Source organism: Cimex lectularius, unplaced genomic scaffold, assembly GCF_000648675.2.
Source record: "Cimex lectularius strain Harlan isolate CLEC.00 unplaced genomic scaffold, Clec_2.1 scaffold140, whole genome shotgun sequence".
NCBI classification, from domain to species: domain Eukaryota; kingdom Metazoa; phylum Arthropoda; class Insecta; order Hemiptera; family Cimicidae; genus Cimex; species Cimex lectularius.
Window position 1 is genome coordinate 346883 of NW_019392728.1, and position 18325 is coordinate 365207.

The 18325-nt window shown below is 35.8% G+C and overlaps 1 protein-coding gene across 2 annotated transcripts in view; it reads right to left on the reverse strand.

The window, feature by feature from the left end:
- The window catches only part of LOC106665220, a 223131-nt gene that overhangs the window by 46959 nt on the left and 157847 nt on the right, over window positions 1-18325 (reverse strand). For both annotated transcript variants that reach the window (XM_024226756.1, XM_024226757.1), the window contains one exon: window positions 14522-14653. The gene's annotated coding sequence lies outside the window, so the exon portion shown is untranslated. The remainder of the gene's footprint in view (window positions 1-14521; window positions 14654-18325) is intronic.

An 18325-nucleotide genomic window follows, 5' to 3' on the forward strand; every position in this document is an offset into this window, starting at 1 on the left:
CTAAATCTCGTTAAGGGCTGTGATCCATTTTCTGATTTAATTATTATACGACCAAAGGGTTACAGTCATTGTAATAATTTTTAAGATTATAATTATTATCTTATATACATATATTGCAACTAATTGTCCATAATAAACAGATGTGTTGACAAAATAAATATATGTATTTAAAAATGTTTGTTTTTCTTTAATAAAACAAATTTGATTAATGTCTCCCTTAAGTTATGTTAAAAATCATTTGTTTTCTGATTTCTAATTATTATACAAAACAAGCTTAAAGTGATAAGGGAAAAATACAATATTAACAAAATATACACTATTAATCTCTATATGTGTGGGTAATATTGCGATTATGCACATAGAGAAGTGCTCTTCGTGTTGAATTTAATAGAGCTTAGAATTACATGAGCTTTGATTTCAGCGTCTGTAGAACTAAAACGTATTGGTTCACGTTGCAAGGGGATACGCTCTAGTCCTTATGTTATCACTCAAAAACCCTGAGTTCATAATTGAAAAAATAAGTTTTACACAAAACAATCACTTTATCCCACTACATTTGCTATTGTTCATGTTTTATTTAAATAAATAGTTTAAACATTTTCATCTATTCGTTTTGTTTGTAGGTAACTTCAGTAACAACTGCCAAATGTATGTTAAATACTACTTTTTAAACGGTAATTTAACAAAAAGCCTAACCAAAAAAATTAAATTATGCTTTTATAAATTAAAAATGTTTCTAGTGTGGTGTTGAACAAAAATCACACTACATCAAGAGCTGGTTGACCAAGAATTGCACAGCTTTTATGAAAGTGCTGTCAAAAACCAAATACATTCTCCTCAATATATACTAAATTTAAAAATACTATAACCTGATATAACCTGATTACTCTTTTATGATACCAGATTTTTTTTTTTTTTTTTTTTTTTTTTTTTTGAGGTTACACAAAACAGAAAATATCACCAAATATGACAACCATTTATAGGGATGATCTCTGGTGGAATTGTATTTACTCTTTACATAATATCAAACAATGCTCCCAGGCATGAGTCAAGCTAAGAAATTAAGATTTGAAGAAATAGGTCTAATTGACGGGTACTGGGTACTGCGGAAGCAGAGTGGTTATGGATTCAGATTCTCATATAGTAGATCCCGCAGTCTTGGGTTTGATTCCCAATGTCACCTCCAGACTTTTTTCTGGTGCTTAAGGGTGATCACAATGAAAATTGACATGGCACCGATCAATGGAAGGACTGGGGCGAGATCCAATCTCAGCAAACCTGAATTTTGTCCTGACCCCTTTCAAAAATCAGTCTCTTTGAAGAAGAAGCGAGTCCCCAAAAATGGAGTCAGAAAGGAGCACAATAAGCTGTGTAGACCTGCCCTCCTCAAGGGGAACTCCTTAAGTTCCTGGAATCCACTACTAAAGAAGAAAAACCAGCGACTGCCCTGTGATCTACCACTTAAAGAAAATGCAAAACATGCCAACTTGAGTCAAGACAACATGTCACATTTGGGAATATGAGGCACTAGCCTGGATCAGCCACATTGATATGGCCAATTCCACACCAATAGTGAAGCACTGCAACAGGCACTGAGGAAAGGGAATAGTTTTATGGTAAAAAAAAACCACATTCCATGGTATGGTCTTAATCATAAGCATTCAACAAAATACCTATACAGGTCAAGGTGGAAAAAAGGTCAGAATAGGTTGGTTCTAGGCCAATCTTTAATATCACTCAAAAATAATGAGAAGAGAAGCAACTGAGAAGGCAACCATGTTTTATCATCTTATTCATACTGAATTTCATGTTTCTTCCCACCTTAGACCAAGCATATCACACTGTATCTGTCAGTAGAGCCTTAATATACAAGTCATTACTGCAGCTCAAAAGTTCAGCTTTTAATCTTATCTTACAAACATTCAATCAAATTCAGTGCACCGATGAGAAAAGTTTTTGTTCGGGATGGATTATGAGATAAGATTAAAAAAGTGGGCATCCTAATGTTTAGTTTTTTTTCCAGGTTTCAAGAAGTTCCTTTATTACCATAATGTATAACATCTATCAATCGAAAAAAAAAAAAAAAAATCATGAAGCATTTATTTTAAAAGACTATATTGCAGTTTAAGTTCAATTCTATATTAAGTACTGTAATGTTAGTAACTGAAAGCATTTTTATTTGAAAGCGTCACACAAAGAATGTGAAAATATGCCAAAGATGACAATTTAATTTAATTTTTCCCCCTCAAAGTTATGTGAAAACCCTCAGAGTGCTGCTTTGTTAAAAAAAAAGCCCATTTGTAAGTACCTCAGATTCCATGCAGGGTCACTTTTGAACCTCGGATCATTATCTTACAGTAATAGGCGCCATGTCAACGCCTCAACTGTTTTGGCCACCGACGCTCTGAATTAAATCTTAACCTCAAAATCTAAGTTTTGGATTTCATAAATTTTTTTGTGATAATGCTTGCACATTAACAATGTATAGATATATTCTTACTAAAACAAGGCCATATTCACACTTCTAGATCATAAATTAAATTGAACGCACTGATGATTTTTGAAGAATTATTTCGCAAAGGGTTCAAAAATTCTACATCAGCAAGTATTGACTTCTTGAATTTGAGTGAAAAAGCATGGTAAAGATAAGATGAAAAGTACCTGAGAGAAAAAAGTTTAACAAAGCATTTGTTTTTATAACCAGCAGCAAACCAAATGAATTAAAATATAAACGTGTTGAAAAACTGCAAAACCTATTTAAAAAAAATTGACTCTTTAGAGGTTTTAGACACTACAAGAATTAAATAACTCTCATGTCATGTTAGAGAAATAAATAAATTGTAAGTATAAAAATGCCAAAAAAAGAAAAAAAAAGGATACAGTCTAGTTAGAAAAAAACTTCTTATCTACAGATTAATTTAAAAACATGTTTTGAAATGAACTATATAAAATTAGAATGAAAGCCAAAGAAGTTGATGTAATCTTATCTTACCAGGCTTATCTATAAAGATGCCCAGCCGATCACATATTTTGAGAAAGTCGCAAACATAATCAGTAATGGAAGGGAGTAGTGTCGAAACAAAACAACCAGTAAAAAAATTTAATAGAAGTTGGAAGGAACTGGGAGAGAGCCCCTCACCCCATAAACAGGGTGAGTTTATGAGATAAAAATGTATGTTCATACATATTTATATGAAATACATTCATAGTCCTTTTAATATAGATGTAGATACAGATGTAAAAATTAATTTGGCAAACTGCGCTATTTTAAATATTTTAAAAAGATTTATTATGTACCTAAAGCACACTGGCAAATCCCAATATATCAATGAATTTGATTATTAAGCCTGTTTTTAATGAAAATTTAAAATTTCAAAAATACTTGCCATACTATTTTGTAGATGAATTTTAAAACATTTAGAATTGTTGGAAATGGCCAAACCACAAGTTCTTCACCCAGAAAAGAACAAAAAATTTAGTAAAATGGGAATAGGTTTTTTTTTATAAACCACGTTTTATAAACTTGAGGATGTGTAAAGTTGCTTTTTAAATTATTATGATTAATGATCACTAGAGCAAAATATACAAATATAAATAATTGGAGTAAATGTATCAATATTTTAGCAGGACATAAACACAACAAAATATACATCGCATATCAGTTTCCAGATTAATTTTAGAATATAAGGTAGGAGAAGAAATAACCCAGAAGATATGCTTTTGCTGAAATATGTGTAAGAGACCAGCGAGGATAGGCGGACCAAGATGATCTTTCATCAGTTCAAACTAAATGCATTTCAAACAATATCGAATGTGTGGTGATTAGTGACCGTTAGTCGATGATTAATCAGAAATCGTGAGACGCGGCCTGGTGTGATGTAGGTTTCCTTTATCGTGCCAACGTTTCGATCTTTATTGAGATCATCTTCAGTGCTCAAAGTGTTTGTTTTCTGCGTAATTGTTCCATTCTTGCGTGTCGTGTTCAGAGTCCCTTGATCTTGAGGGCACTCTCAACAATTAGCACTATTACGCAGGAAACAAACACTTTGAGCCCTGAAGATGATCTCAATAAAGATCGAAACGTTGGCACGATAAAGGAAATGTTTTTCTGAAACCTACATCACACCAGACCGTATCTCACGATTTCTGAATAACAATTTGGAATAACATTTAACATTTTTTAAATTGTATTTCTAAAAGCCGAAAACAAGAAGACGTCTCTGGCAGCGACAGGCGTTATAAAATAATAGGCAATCGCCTCTTTGAAAATAAAAACTCTCAGAACACCGTTAAAGGGGGGCGCAGATAAGTTTCCATAAATTAAGATAGGTCGGCCCAATACAAAGTAGGTTAGCCGGAGGAAGGAACGGCAGGGGAAAGGACTAGGGGAACAAAGGTGTCATCCTACATCAATCCGTCGGAGGCTGGGGACGGGAGAACAAAGGTCCCAGCGGCTGGAAGGGCCCTTCCACTCTCTCCTCTACGGCTTAGTTAATGCCCTAAAGGTGAACTCGCAGACTGCTCGTCCTCCTTTCAAGGTCACGACTTTACCTCGGGCTTTTCCAGCTTTTTTTCTAAAAGGGGAACACCGCCGAGATTGCACGTGGAACTGCAGCGTGGCTTTTAAACCAATCAATCGACGGCCCGTTAAGAATTAATTTTAAAAAAAAATTATGCAGAAATAAAATATCTCCTCCAGAGGCCAGTAAGAAATTCATCATAAGATATACCACCAAGGATAGAAGGATGCGGGGAGATGTAGATGTAATTTGATCACTTCCGATCATCCTAATCCACCTGGCATCGCTATTTAACTAACAACACAAATCCACCACTGAAGATAACAGTTGCACTTTTGACTAGCCAAATTATTGAAAAGATAAAAACGATCAAATAATATCTAGCTGCTAACTCCTTAATCCAGGTTGGAATCTGTTAAGTTCAGGTAGGGTGTGATGTTTCTTCTAGAGGGTTTTAGGGTGGACCTGTAGTTTCGTCGATCAGTTTAGTCTGCCTATACATGATGTTTCGGCTTTTCGCCATCTTTAGTGACGGTTTTGGCCAGCAAAAATACCAATATTTCAATGCAAACGCACTTTAAATATAAATAAAAAGAATTCGTTCTTCAAGTTCCAGATGAATTTTACAATTTAAAGAAGCGACTGAAGTCGACAAAAAGCCGAAGCGTAAACATTAAGGATCAAACAGACGAGCTACGGAGAGTAGAATTGTTAATACTTCACCATTAAAACATTGGTTAATTTCAGTAAAATTTATGTAGCGGTTAGAAAGAAACCTTGGGTCGAAGTCCGCAGGCTTACTGTCATCATCAAAACCAAGAATGAATTTGCCATCTGCACACACACCATTGCCATTTAGAGACACAACAGGGTCTCAGGAAGAATGGCCAAGGGCTGAAAATATAGTTAAAACACTTGAACAAATTAGAGGTGGTGAATCACCTTGATTTCCTCCCCTGTCAATAATCAAATCGGGATCATTACATACAGGTATAGTTAGCAAACTGAAGAACTTACTAGCAAACTTTACGACCGACGAAATGGGAAAGGTCATTGCTAAATATGTTGAACAGTAAGATCTAAGTTCACTGGTGATCAATTTTTGATGGTGGACTTACACATTTCAGTTTTAGAGTTATGCTTCGTTCAAAAGTATTATGTTCAACGGTTGAAGAACTGTCATACGCTTATCATGCCATGCACAGTCTCATGCTCTGCTTGCTTTTAACCGCTGAAGATTACAAGATGAATATTGTATACCATAATGAACAAATGAAAAACTTCATCCCTGGAAAATGGCGAAATAGCAAAACGCGTTTGACATACCAACAACTGTTGAAAATGAGATGGTAGTGGTTGTGCGTTTATTATCAGATGAACCTATAGTATGGTTATCTCCAAGCCACAAAAAGATACTACTCTAGGAAACGTACGGACCAAACCACTGAAGATCCCATTGGAGGATATATGTTGACCAACATACAAAGTAATTCCAGCTAAGGTTCATTCGGGTTTTGTTTTGCATTGTATGAGAGATCAACTTTACAGTATGTATCGTCGATAGAAGCTCCCATCCTCAACTTCCCCTTTAGTAGCTCTAAGCGAGGAGGGAAGAGAAACCGCGCGACGGGACGCTACGCATATGGTAGCAATGTGATTGCTTCTTGTCGTGGCGATTGATGATGAACTGAAGACGGTTACCAGTTGCTCTCAACATAAACGCAAGCTTCTATCTATCTATTGAGACTACTGCTTTCCTTGCCCAAGATTTTCGATAGTGCAGTACTCATCAATCCTTTTATTTTCGTGACATCTATGCGAACAAAGACATGATTTGAGGTAGGTAGCGATGAATATATAAATATTTTTTGAGAACTCTTGTTCTCATGTATTGATTTACGCTCTGGAGCATACTGCAAATGTGGTTGAGGTAAGTTGGAACTACAGTGTTGTCTCTGTGTAGGAGTTCTGCAGAAGCATATTCACTCCATGAAATATCCCCACACCGGTAATTATGACCACCTTGGTATGACCTGTGGTTGTAGGATATATTCATGAGTGCTGTCAGGTGAAAAACTTGTTGCCGATCATTTTGGTCTCCTTGGGTAATGTGGTCTGGGTTTGTTGATAAGTCTCCCAGTATAATTGGTATCTGCCAAATATAGATTATAGTATTTGACGATGGCATTTTCTTAAGACTGCTAAAAATTTGGCCTGTACTGATATTTATAACTTTGTTATTTCCAGTCTGTTTGGTCATTCATTGGTCCGGTCGCTAGCCATCTTCATTTATGGATTAGTTCATCGTCTGATGTGTCACTTTTTCATAGGTTATATGGCCTCAGACCAACCATATGATGGCTAATGCCGAAACGAGTCAGACAAGCCAAAAAAAGAGAAAACGCAGACGAAAATGATCGGAAACAACCAACAGTTTCATCTCAAGTCGCCAAGAAGAAATCTCACAATTTATGCACAATTGTGCTTTACTGTGATCCTTAAAACTCTTGATTTCGCACGATTGTTATTCCCTTGGACTTTAAAATTAATTTATGCGTTTTCCATCGGGCAGAACTCGAGTTAATCGTTCGTTCTCTTTTCAACATGCATGTGTAACAGCGTCGACACGAAATCAGCTACGTTTGTTTTATACCCGTTTACAAGTTTAAAAAGTTCAGTTTTAACTTTGCCATTTCGCGAGCAAACAAGATGGAAAGTGTGACTCACGGGAAAATATGCCGCAAGGAGGCATGACTAATCCCTGCTTGAAGTTTTTCACAGATTCAACATTTTTCCCTGGTGGCAAAATTTTGTTAACAAGTAAGCAAAGAATTTGCAAGAAAAAAATATCTGTCATGAAACTACTGCACATTTGGCGGTTTGTCAAAACAATTACCGCAGGTTTCAACAATGTATGGCACAATGACTGCTTAAAGCCGAGAACGCACTTACCCGATGCTACGCCATGCGACGCTACCCGATGCTGCCCGACGCCTTGCCACGTTTTGGCACTGTGTGCACATATAATACGACGTCAACCGCATGCCACGTACAGTCCACATCGTGTGTCACAAACGCAACGCCCCTGTTGTTCTTAATGCATTATTAAAAAATATGAGTGTCCTGTTCTGACGCTACTCGACGAACATGGTGTAAATTTATGAGCAGAACCATGAAATAAATTGTTGGTTAAATTCATTCTATCAATAAACGGTATTCCGGTGTTTTGACAAATTTTCTTCCTATCCATAATAATTAAATAATTTTTATAAAAACTTATGAATTTTTGTTCTCGGTTAATTTGGTTTATATTAAAATAAGTATGTCGTAATTAATATAACCTCAGTATACACGTAGTTTGAATAAAAATGAGTGTCCGGTTCTTTTGTCTTCGACTGTACTCGATACGACGCAAATCTGGACAGGGGGATCGCAGAGGGTACCGGGCAGATGGCTCGCTCGGGGGTAATGCAAAGTGTAAATTTTGGAAAATCTAAGTTTGGATTTGCGTCGGGTCCTCGGCTTAAAGTGGAAATCAGCAACGACGACGGACCTGAAGAGGGTTACGAGGATTGCGTTTTCATTTCGTAATTCTTCAATGTCCAATTCGCATCCGAGTCCTTCATTAATTCCCATTGGAGTTTTCATTAATAAATTAGCAAAGGGGTAATCAGTACTGCGGGGGGAAATGGAAACGATTTCCTCCAATGCAAATTGCCCCGTTTGTGAAGCCCTTAACAGCCCTGCAGGGGCAAAACGAAGTAATTGAAAGCTGCAGTTGCAATTGTTGACGGTATCGGTGTTTTCCTTCCGATACAAATCCAGATGAAAATTAGCTTAAAAATAATTAGCAACCTAGCTTTCCTATTTTATACCCTGATCGTAAACCGCAATACTTATATGTATGGTGATTAGTGACCGTTGGTCGATGATTATACAGAAATCAGAAATCATACAACAGAAAAGATGCGGTCTGGTGTGACGTTGGTTTCAGAAAAACATTTTCTTTACCGTGCCAACGTTTCGATCTTTATTGAGATCATCTTCAGGGCCTGGGATTTAGAAATATAGTTTAAATTAACAAATACATGTAGGATGTGGAAAAAGATGAATTTATACAATGCAAAAAATATTTTTTATATTCAATCAAAATGAGTAGAAATACTTTGATTGAATATAAAAAAATAATTTTTTTTCCATTGTTTAAATTCACTTTTTTCCACATACTACATGTATTTGTTAATTTAAACTATATTTCTAAATCCCAGGCCCTGAAGATGATCTCAATAAAGATCGAAATGTAGGCACGGTAAAGAAAATATTTTCTGAAACCTACGTCATATCAGACCGCATCTTACAATTTTCGAATAATTACCAACTAATTTTAAAGTAGATTCATGCCCACTGAATTGGACTGAACTGATTTGTTAAGTGCATGTAATAATGCAATTGGTTGGTTCATGCAGAAAAATAAACTCCCTTAGTTACCGTATTAATGTGGAAAAAAGTGAATTTATACAATGGAAAAAAAATATTTTTTTTAATATTCAATCCAAGTATTTCTACTCATTTTGATTGAATATAAGAAATATTTTTTTTGCATTGTACAAATTCACTTTTTTCCACATCCTACATGTATTTGTTAAACGTAAACAATGTTTAGAAATCCCAGGCCCTGAAGATGATCTCAATAAACATCGAAACGTTGGCACGATAAAGAAAATCTTTTTCTGAAACCTACATTACACCGCATCTCACGATTTCTGAATAACAATATTTATATTTTATACAATATATTATATATGTTTGTACACCTTCCCAATGGTTAGAAAGAAAAACTAAACGTTCAAATAATCATTATTAAAATACCTGACAAAGATCATCCCCCTTTACTATTTATCATTGATCTCTCTCACCACACACCCTCGAAAATAATCGAAAAAAAAGTATTTCTTAGAATAAAGAAATTTCTTAAAGATCATTATCATACTAAACCAATTTTATACAATAACCTTTAACTTTAAACGCTTACTTCAAGGCTTTTAAGAATGTATACATTGATCAGTATCCTGTCATTTGAATAAGATGAGACCCTTTCTGTATAGATGAGTACTTAATTCTGGAGACTTACAAGGGGACGATCAGGCATGTGTCACGGATTTGGGCCAAACTTTTTTTGGTGATTCTACACTCCAAAATATCGATAGCCGCCATTTCTTCTGAATAGGCCCTGGTTTCGCCAAAAACAAAATTTTGAATGTTGAAATTTAACGTTTTTTTAATATTTGTCAAATCAACTGTGTGAATTTTTTTAATGTAGATTGTTATTAAAATATAATAAAAGTTATCCAAGTTTATCATTAACCAAAAAATGTCTAAAATACAATTTTTTTTCTCAAGTAAACTACGTCATATTACATATTTTATTAAAAACTAATATGACATTTCGTTTTAGCACCTCTAGAGACTCATAAATATAAATTTTGGTTTGAATTTTGAATCGATTTTGTTGACTCCTAAAAATATTCCAGTTTTTCCAAAATGGCGTTATCGGAATATCTGATTGAAACGGCTATAATTAAAAAACAACTGCAAGGATTTTAACGTCAAACAGACAATTTGAAAGAAGAGGAATATAGCTTTTTAACGATGTATGTACCATAAAAATATATTAAAGATTTCTATAAGAGGTCGTATAAGATCTTCGAAATTATCAGTCAAAAAATTAATTTACACCGATTTCCGCGAAAGTCGGTATTTAAGGGTTTTATAGCGCAAAATCACGACAATGAGGTAAAATCCAAGTATGGCCATTTTCTGACTAACTTTTCTTACAGAATGTTTGTTAAAATATGCAAAAAAAAGCAGTATTTTGTTGTTTTATCTTTTTAAATACAATGCCTCACAATAGTATAGTCCTCGTGTAAAACGGAAATAATAAAATTTAACTCTCAGAATAAAATTTAATTTCAATTAATTAAGGTTTTTAGTTGAGATAAAAAAGTCAGTGTCACGAGCGGGATTCGAACCCATGATCTTCGGGTAGATACGCCGCTGCTCTACCACTTGAGCTATCGTGACCTCGATCCACTCGGACACTAACTTTGGTTAGTAGTAACCTTGAATTAATTGAATTTTCCCTCCTTTTTGTCATTTTTCAATTGTTTTTTAATCTCAACTAAAAACCTTAATTAATGCTTTGCAACACCGTAGTTAAAGCCGATGTGGACTTACGGACTGGATAAGTAAGGTCCAGCCAAACATTCCAACTTCAGCCGCATTCATACTTACAAATCCGTTATCGTACGAAAAATACTAGTATCGAACCTAACTACACGTACAGACTTAAATAATCCTTTCGTTCAACATGAAATCCGTTACCTTTACAGAAAATTTCACAAAACCCTCCCAACCGCCGTAAATCAGCACATCTTGCATCCCGACGAATTCCCTCGAACCCTCCTCGTCGACTGAAGAGACGATGACCGAGAGATATCCTAGGGAGTTACGATGATGATAGTGAAAGTGATAATGAAACTAGTATTAATTAAACAGACAACAGTTTAGTATTATTATAGTACTAACAATGGGCATTTTCTCCACTCTTGTTTTTAATTTTGTACATAATTCGTTTCTCATTGTTACATGTTACCTATTGATTATATGTTATGTTTGTTATATGATGTATGTTACTTTAAAAAAAAATGTACTGCTAATTAAAAAAAAAAATTATTTCAACAATTTAAAACACCAATTAATTCACTCGACAAGTTGACTCTGGAAAGGATGAAATTGAATAGATTTTATTAATTATAATCTATAAAGTATAAAAGGATTGTTAACACTCTCTAAAGGTAAACGACAAGTTATTAATGTTGTGTTTACGTTTTAAGTCAACTATTAATCTTTATACCCAGTTTTTATGTAAAATAAATAAATACAAGTGTCCGTTCTTTTTTTGTCTTTAAGTGTCAGATTTAAACGCACCCGCGTTGATTATATAGTATAGAAAAAACAATTCCACCCAATTGATTTTTTTTCATTTTCCCGATAAAAGAAAATTCTGCACTTAATTTGTTTTTACCAATAAATAATTGTTTATGATGTTTTAAATTGGGAATATCAATTACAGGTAAGCACACTTAATCCTTAATCCAAAACAAGGATAAAGGATTTTGCAATGTTTACTTTTTACGGTATTTAAAATGATTATTCAGTCTCATTTGAATTCTGAAGCAATAATCTGTGTAGTTTTCATCTATGTTTTCTTAATTTCAAATTTTATACTTAAAAATGTCACTTAGTGCTGAGGATGTTGCACGCGATGTGGCACTTATTGATGATGGACGTTCCATCAGGTATGCGGCTATTGTGATCAGAGTTCCCTACGAAACTCTGCGAGACGCCGTTAGCGAGAAACTGGGTCATACCATGGAAGGCTCGGATCTGGACGCCCAAGGGTAACAGAACCCCAGGATCACAGTTTTTGACTTCGAGAATTTTGTGGAACCGGCACCTTATTGTTGTTCAAGCGATTCATCAGCTCCAGGAAGTTCGAGGTGTCCAAATTTCTGAACACACTGCTCGAAGAAGATTAAATCAGTATGGATTGATGGCTTTCCGCCCCATAAGAGGACCAGAATCGACCAGAACACAGACTTGCACGGCTCGCATTTGCTCGAGAACACAGCCATTAATCGCTGGACGATTGATCTGCTGTACTTTTTACAAAAGAGTGTAGATTGCTCTACGATCTTCAGACGGGCGTGTGGGGAAGGCAAAATTAAAGGTACGAAGCCTGTATTGTTTCCCAGAGCGACCTCATCAACGTAGCTCAGTGATGGTGTGGGCGGGAATTTCAATGGAGAGTCGCACAGAGTTGGTTGTTGTTCTTGGGGGGTCTTTGACGGCCACTCGCTATGTGGTGGATGAAATTTTGGAACATCATGCGTTGCCAATCCTCGATCAAATCAACGACAATCCTATTCTAATGCACAATAATGCCCGGCCGCACGTCGCTCGCATAGTACAAACGTACCTTCAACAGCATAACATCATGGTCTTGGCGTGGCCAGCCCGTTCTCCAGACTTGAAAGCCCATCGGACATTTATGGGATAACCTCAAAAGACGAATAAGAGCACATCCATCAATTCCTAATACACTTCACGATCTTGAAAGGACTCTTCGTGGAGAATGGGCTAACCTCCAGCAAAGAGACATTTCCAGACTGGCAGAAAGTATGCCGAGGCGTCTTCGAGATGCAATTTAAGGCAAGAGGAAGAAATACGTGATAATGAAAAATCTAAAACAACATTAAAACAAATTTTATCTGTCCGTTTTTTTAAATTGTTATTTATTTATTTTTTCATTATCCTAAGCAATTTACTTTTTTTAGAAAAAGACTCAATTATTAAACGTTAAAAATATTAATATAGTTATATACAAATCAAGTTATATTACAAGTGTGTGGAATTTTTTGCCTGTCAGTGTATATATAACATTTTTTATTGGGGTTTAAACAATTTGTCTTTGAAGTTGAAAAGATCAAAATTAATGAAGGTGTTTAGGTAAATGGCTCATCTAATTTCACGAGTTTTGTGGTGTGAACACCAAACGTCAAGGTCGTGTCGCCTCCAGGATTTTCGTGCAGAAACCGTTTCTATTCCTGTCCGAGGTCCCTTTTTAAAATATCCACTCTGGTTTGTCGTCGAGCATTTCTTCTTTGATGTCCCTTTTAAAGATTAACATTTCCGCGCGAGGAGTAAATGTCGTCTGGACGTTTAAATTTTATTTATTCCTTCCCCGATGCGACTTTTGCCGAAACGCCAGTCGGGAGGGTGTCGTATTTCGGCGTTGTTGTTTTTTTATCCCCCTAGGACGGATCGTCTCAATCGGGATCAAAGTGCCAACTTGTACAAAAACACCCCCTTCTGCGGAAGAATATCTGAAGGGTTATCCGCCCACCCCCCGCGAAAGAACCCTTTGACCTTTCCTATGAATAATCTAGACGGGGCTCAACAGGTAGCAGCCGTCGTAATCGCAGCCAACCGACAGAAAGCCATACGAAACCAATTCCAACCCCTCTTTCTCCCTATGCTTAAAATAGAATGACAAAATTTTCCGCTTGTACCTTTTCCCTTTTCAAACAAACTGTATTTTGACAAACCGACATTTCTTAAAAGACGGGCAAAAATAACGATAATCCTTTATCAATTTATAGTTTTTTATAATGAAAAAATTAGCCTTGGTGTATCGAACAGATAAGTTTTTATTACGTATATTCAGTTTAATTATAATTACGAGATTTTTTATGAAAGTCTGCGGGGTAATGAACCTCTTGTTTTGCGTTTTCTTTTCTCTTTTTTTTCTCGTCTTTTCCGATCAACTGGTCTGCTTATCCTTGCCTATCTAGCCGGTCGGAAGTCATTCGATCGTCTAATAACTGAAGATCCAAGGCAGTGATGATTGATAGTCAAGATGATCGGATTTGATTATTTACTCTATTTAGTCGGTCAGAGTCGTTCGATCATAGAATAACTGAAGACGGGGAAACAGCGACAGTCCAAGGCAGCGATTATAGACAAAATAGTCCGATTATCCCTACATATTTAGACGGAAGTTTCAAAACTAAAGAAAAGCCAATGAAACGCGGAAACGCAGAGAATAAACAACTGAAAATGGTGAAAGCATTTGTTAGACCAAATACAGTGATCTTTAATAATATAAAAAAGAGACAGAATTTTTTTTAGATGATTGCCTAACGAGGGGGTGTAGACCAAGATGATCGGAAACGACTAAACTCCATAATTTATTAATAACTTTCGCTGGATAGTCTCTCATCATTTTTCCCAATGATTAACGGATTTTTTAATTTAAAAACATGGTTAACGTTAGAAACAACTTGTTAAAACCGAAATTAATTCGAACTTGTAAACAAACAGTCGATGCTGTGACGATAGTCATACTGGGATGACCTGAAACGACCAAACTAATAACTTACTTGCGTAGTGGCTTGCGAACATCTGATTTTGTGACTTCGGCAACTCCTGGTAGTGCTGCTGACTTCAGGCCACAACGGCCAATTACGGCCACTTTCACTGGATGGTGGCGGTTCAAATCAATCACGCCAGATCTGAAAATGTGTATACAATATGTTATATGTGCATGTTTACAAGTATATCACTGTAAATAACATAACTTTCGTATGTTGAATTTTGGCGTGCAGTTGTAAAATAAATTAATAAATGAAAAATTAATTTATTTTTAAAATTAAAAATTAGATTACAATTAAACTCCTACTGCTTTCAGTATAAAATAATTATAATCTATGCCAATCTTATTAGATAAACCTTGATATTATAAATAGACAGAGAAAAAAATACCCTCTTCGTATTATTGTTTTAATTTTATTAATTAGAGAAAATTTTTTAATGAACAATAAAAAGATTGATTTAATTTAACCCCAGTATGGTATATCTCGTCAAATTAAAAGCAAACTTGGATAAGCTTTGCATTTGCTTTTAATATATTTTCTGGACAGGTGAAATCTCGGTTCGGTTCAATCTTGGTAGATTTTTTTAAATTAATAAATAAAGAATTAAAATATTTTTATTTAAATTACAAACAACGCAAAAATCATTTAAAGTTGAGAGGAATTGTTTTTTCTTAAGGTGGGCGAAGTAATGTAACATTCATCATTGCTTAACCCGGCCAAATACAGGTTTTTGTAGAGACATGCTAGAGAAATCTTCAACCGCTTAGTATACCAAAGTCCCCTCACCTGTACCGCGTTATTTAACTTCGCCTTTTTTGCTCTTTCAAATCCAATTCAAACCAATTCTCAAACAAGTAAGTTAACGTATAAATAAAATTGCTAGTCGGACCTGGCCGACCATCAACCAAGAATTGTGTATCTGTGCGTCTTAGTTCATTGAAGTCTCTAATGAAGCCACCACATGCAAGCGTGAGGAGGGACTTAAACAGTTTTCCGTCTATATTTACCACTTCCGATACACTCCATAAAAATATTTCAATCTGTTTCGTCAGGTTAAACTTCCAAATAGGAGGTTCTGCCTGTTCCAAAAATTCACATTTGATGTGTTTGTCATTGTTTTCATATTGGGTCTACTTTAAACGGCTACTTTAAACTCTCCCGTATTGTTTGCGAACTTAGCAGGTTTCATTTATAAATAGTGCGATCTGCCGCGTGATGAACCTATTCCAATCATTTCGTCAGCCTATCCTCGTAGGTTCGGTCTGTCAGAAGTGTTTCGACGTCTTGCTATCTTCACTGGTTTGTNCGAACCGATATTGAAGATATAAATATGGGCAAACTAAAGTCACCGAAGAGAATTTTCCCCTTAGTAGGACGAGAGCGTTGGTACCGTGGAGATCACTACGACAGGGCGCAGACCACGACCATAAATAGTATGCTGACGAATCATGGGCTATGTGGCAACTATCTCAAAAAGATAGGAAAAAAGGAATCACCTCAATGCCAAGTGTGTGGTTCCGTGGAAGAACTTCAGCACATCATTATGAGATGCAAAAGACACAAAGTAGAAAGAAGTAGCATCTTAGGAGAAGATATAAACTACGAAATTCTGTTTTCCTCATACACCAAAACAACATACAATAAACTGTATAAATTCTTGTGCAGTGCAAAAACAAAAATATAACAAGGGAAAATAAGTGTTGTACATAAAATTAACCATGTAATAATTATTTTGTTAAAAAAGGTTTGTATATATTAATTACACCAAACAAAAAAAAAGCCACAGAAGATGATGAATAAGGAAACATATATGACATACAAAATGAGGAGTGATGGGCACGATGTCGGTTTTGATCATCCTGGTGTGCTTATCCTCGTCAGTTTGCTGTAATTTTGGTGAAACCACTGAAGAGAGCGAAATGACGAGTAATTAAAACTATAGGCAAATAGCATGAACGCCACCGATTTTCTAAATATTTTTTGTTTGGTCTGTCGTATCTGTTTCAACTTTTTAAAAAACTTATTAAATTCACTAGTTTCGTGGTTCGCTTGACCAATTAATATCTTACAATTAATTAAAATTTTCAGTTGAGATTAAAAGTCAATGGCACGAGCGGGATTCGAACACACGATCTTCGGCTTGATACGCCGCTGCTCTCCACTTGAGGTCTCGTGACCTCCCGCTCGTGCCATTGACTTTTATCTCAACTGAAAACCTTAATTAATTGTAAGATATTAATTGGTCAAGCGGACCACGAAACTAGTGAATTTAATAAGTTTAAAATGAAGTATACTTCCCTAAAGCTCTCCGTGGCCATTTCATTTGTCACCGAGAATCAAATTGATTACACGACATTTGAAAAATGGCAAAAAAGAGGGAAAATTCAAAAGGTGTGGTTGAGATGGGAAGTTGGCGTCCGAGAGGATCGAAGTCACGGTAGCTCAAGTGGTAGAGCAGCGGCGTATCTAGCCGAAGATCGTGGGTTCGAATCCCGCTCATGACACTGACTTTTTTATCTCAACCAATACCTTTCATAAATATTAATTAATATCAATTAATGTTGAAGAGGTTCAGGTTTATGGTCTTGAATGAAGTTACAAATTTAGAACCGTGCTAAGTGAGTATGAGGAAAGACCGAAATGTAACTAGGAGATCAAAAACATCGAGGAAAGCCGACCAAAAGTTCGGAAACGACCGAGGTATAACCATAAAAATCGAACTATTGGACAAATTCGACTGTCTTTGGTTTGAGTGTGTGGAAAACTGGGGACAGGTTTTTTAAAATTACTGACGTTTTCACACCTTGGTCAAAATCTTAAGGAATTGACATCATCAATCGTTGACCCGCTGCTACTTTCAACCCCATTGAACGTGAAAGCCCAAAGGGTGAGCGATGACAGGGATGAAAAAAATCCTTGATCACCAGGAGTCGCAAATTTCAAGATAAATCTCTTCAGAGAGATTATTTGTCTTTTCATTGTCCCCGGGACCCGGGGCCGAACAAGAATGGGAATCGGATAAAAGGGGCCGGAGAGGTAAGGAAAGGTGGTCCGTTATGTAATAAGCATAGCCTGTTGAACAGCTGTAGTCTGGGCTGCTTGGAAATAGCAAAAAAGGCCTTCTGCACACACCAGTAGCACACCGCCGGGCTCGGCCTTAGGCCAAAGAATATGACACTTTTACAATGTTAAATCATGGAATTACTTTTCAAATCCGAGTCCATACATAATGGATATTATAACAGGATGTACAAAAAACATGTCACAAAACTTCAATATTGACAACATATTCTATGAAATTATTCCATGTAAATCATCCTATCTTATATTATATACTTGTATTGGTCGAAAGATCAGTAAACAAAAACATATAATGTATGTTCCATTAAAATTAATGACAAAGACATAAAGAAGGGAAACCAACTACTGAAGATGACCATAAATGATTATTTGGAGATCGTGAGGTGAGGTCTGGTGTGACGTAGGTTTCAGAAAAACATTTTCTTTATCGGGCCAACGTTTCGATCTCGATTGAGATCATCTTCAGAGCCTGGAATTTATAAACATTGTTTAAATTGATTATTTGGAGATCGTGAGATGCAGACTGGTGTGACGTAGGTTTTAGAAAAACATTTTCTTTATCGTGCCAACGTTTCGATCTTTATTGAGGTCATCTTCAGGGATCAAAGTGTTTGTTTTGAGTTTAGATTTGTCATTCTTGTGTGTCGTGGGAGTCATGTCTGAAGTCCTCTCAACACGTCACACAAAAATGACACATCTACACGGAAAACAAACACTTTGAGCCCTGAG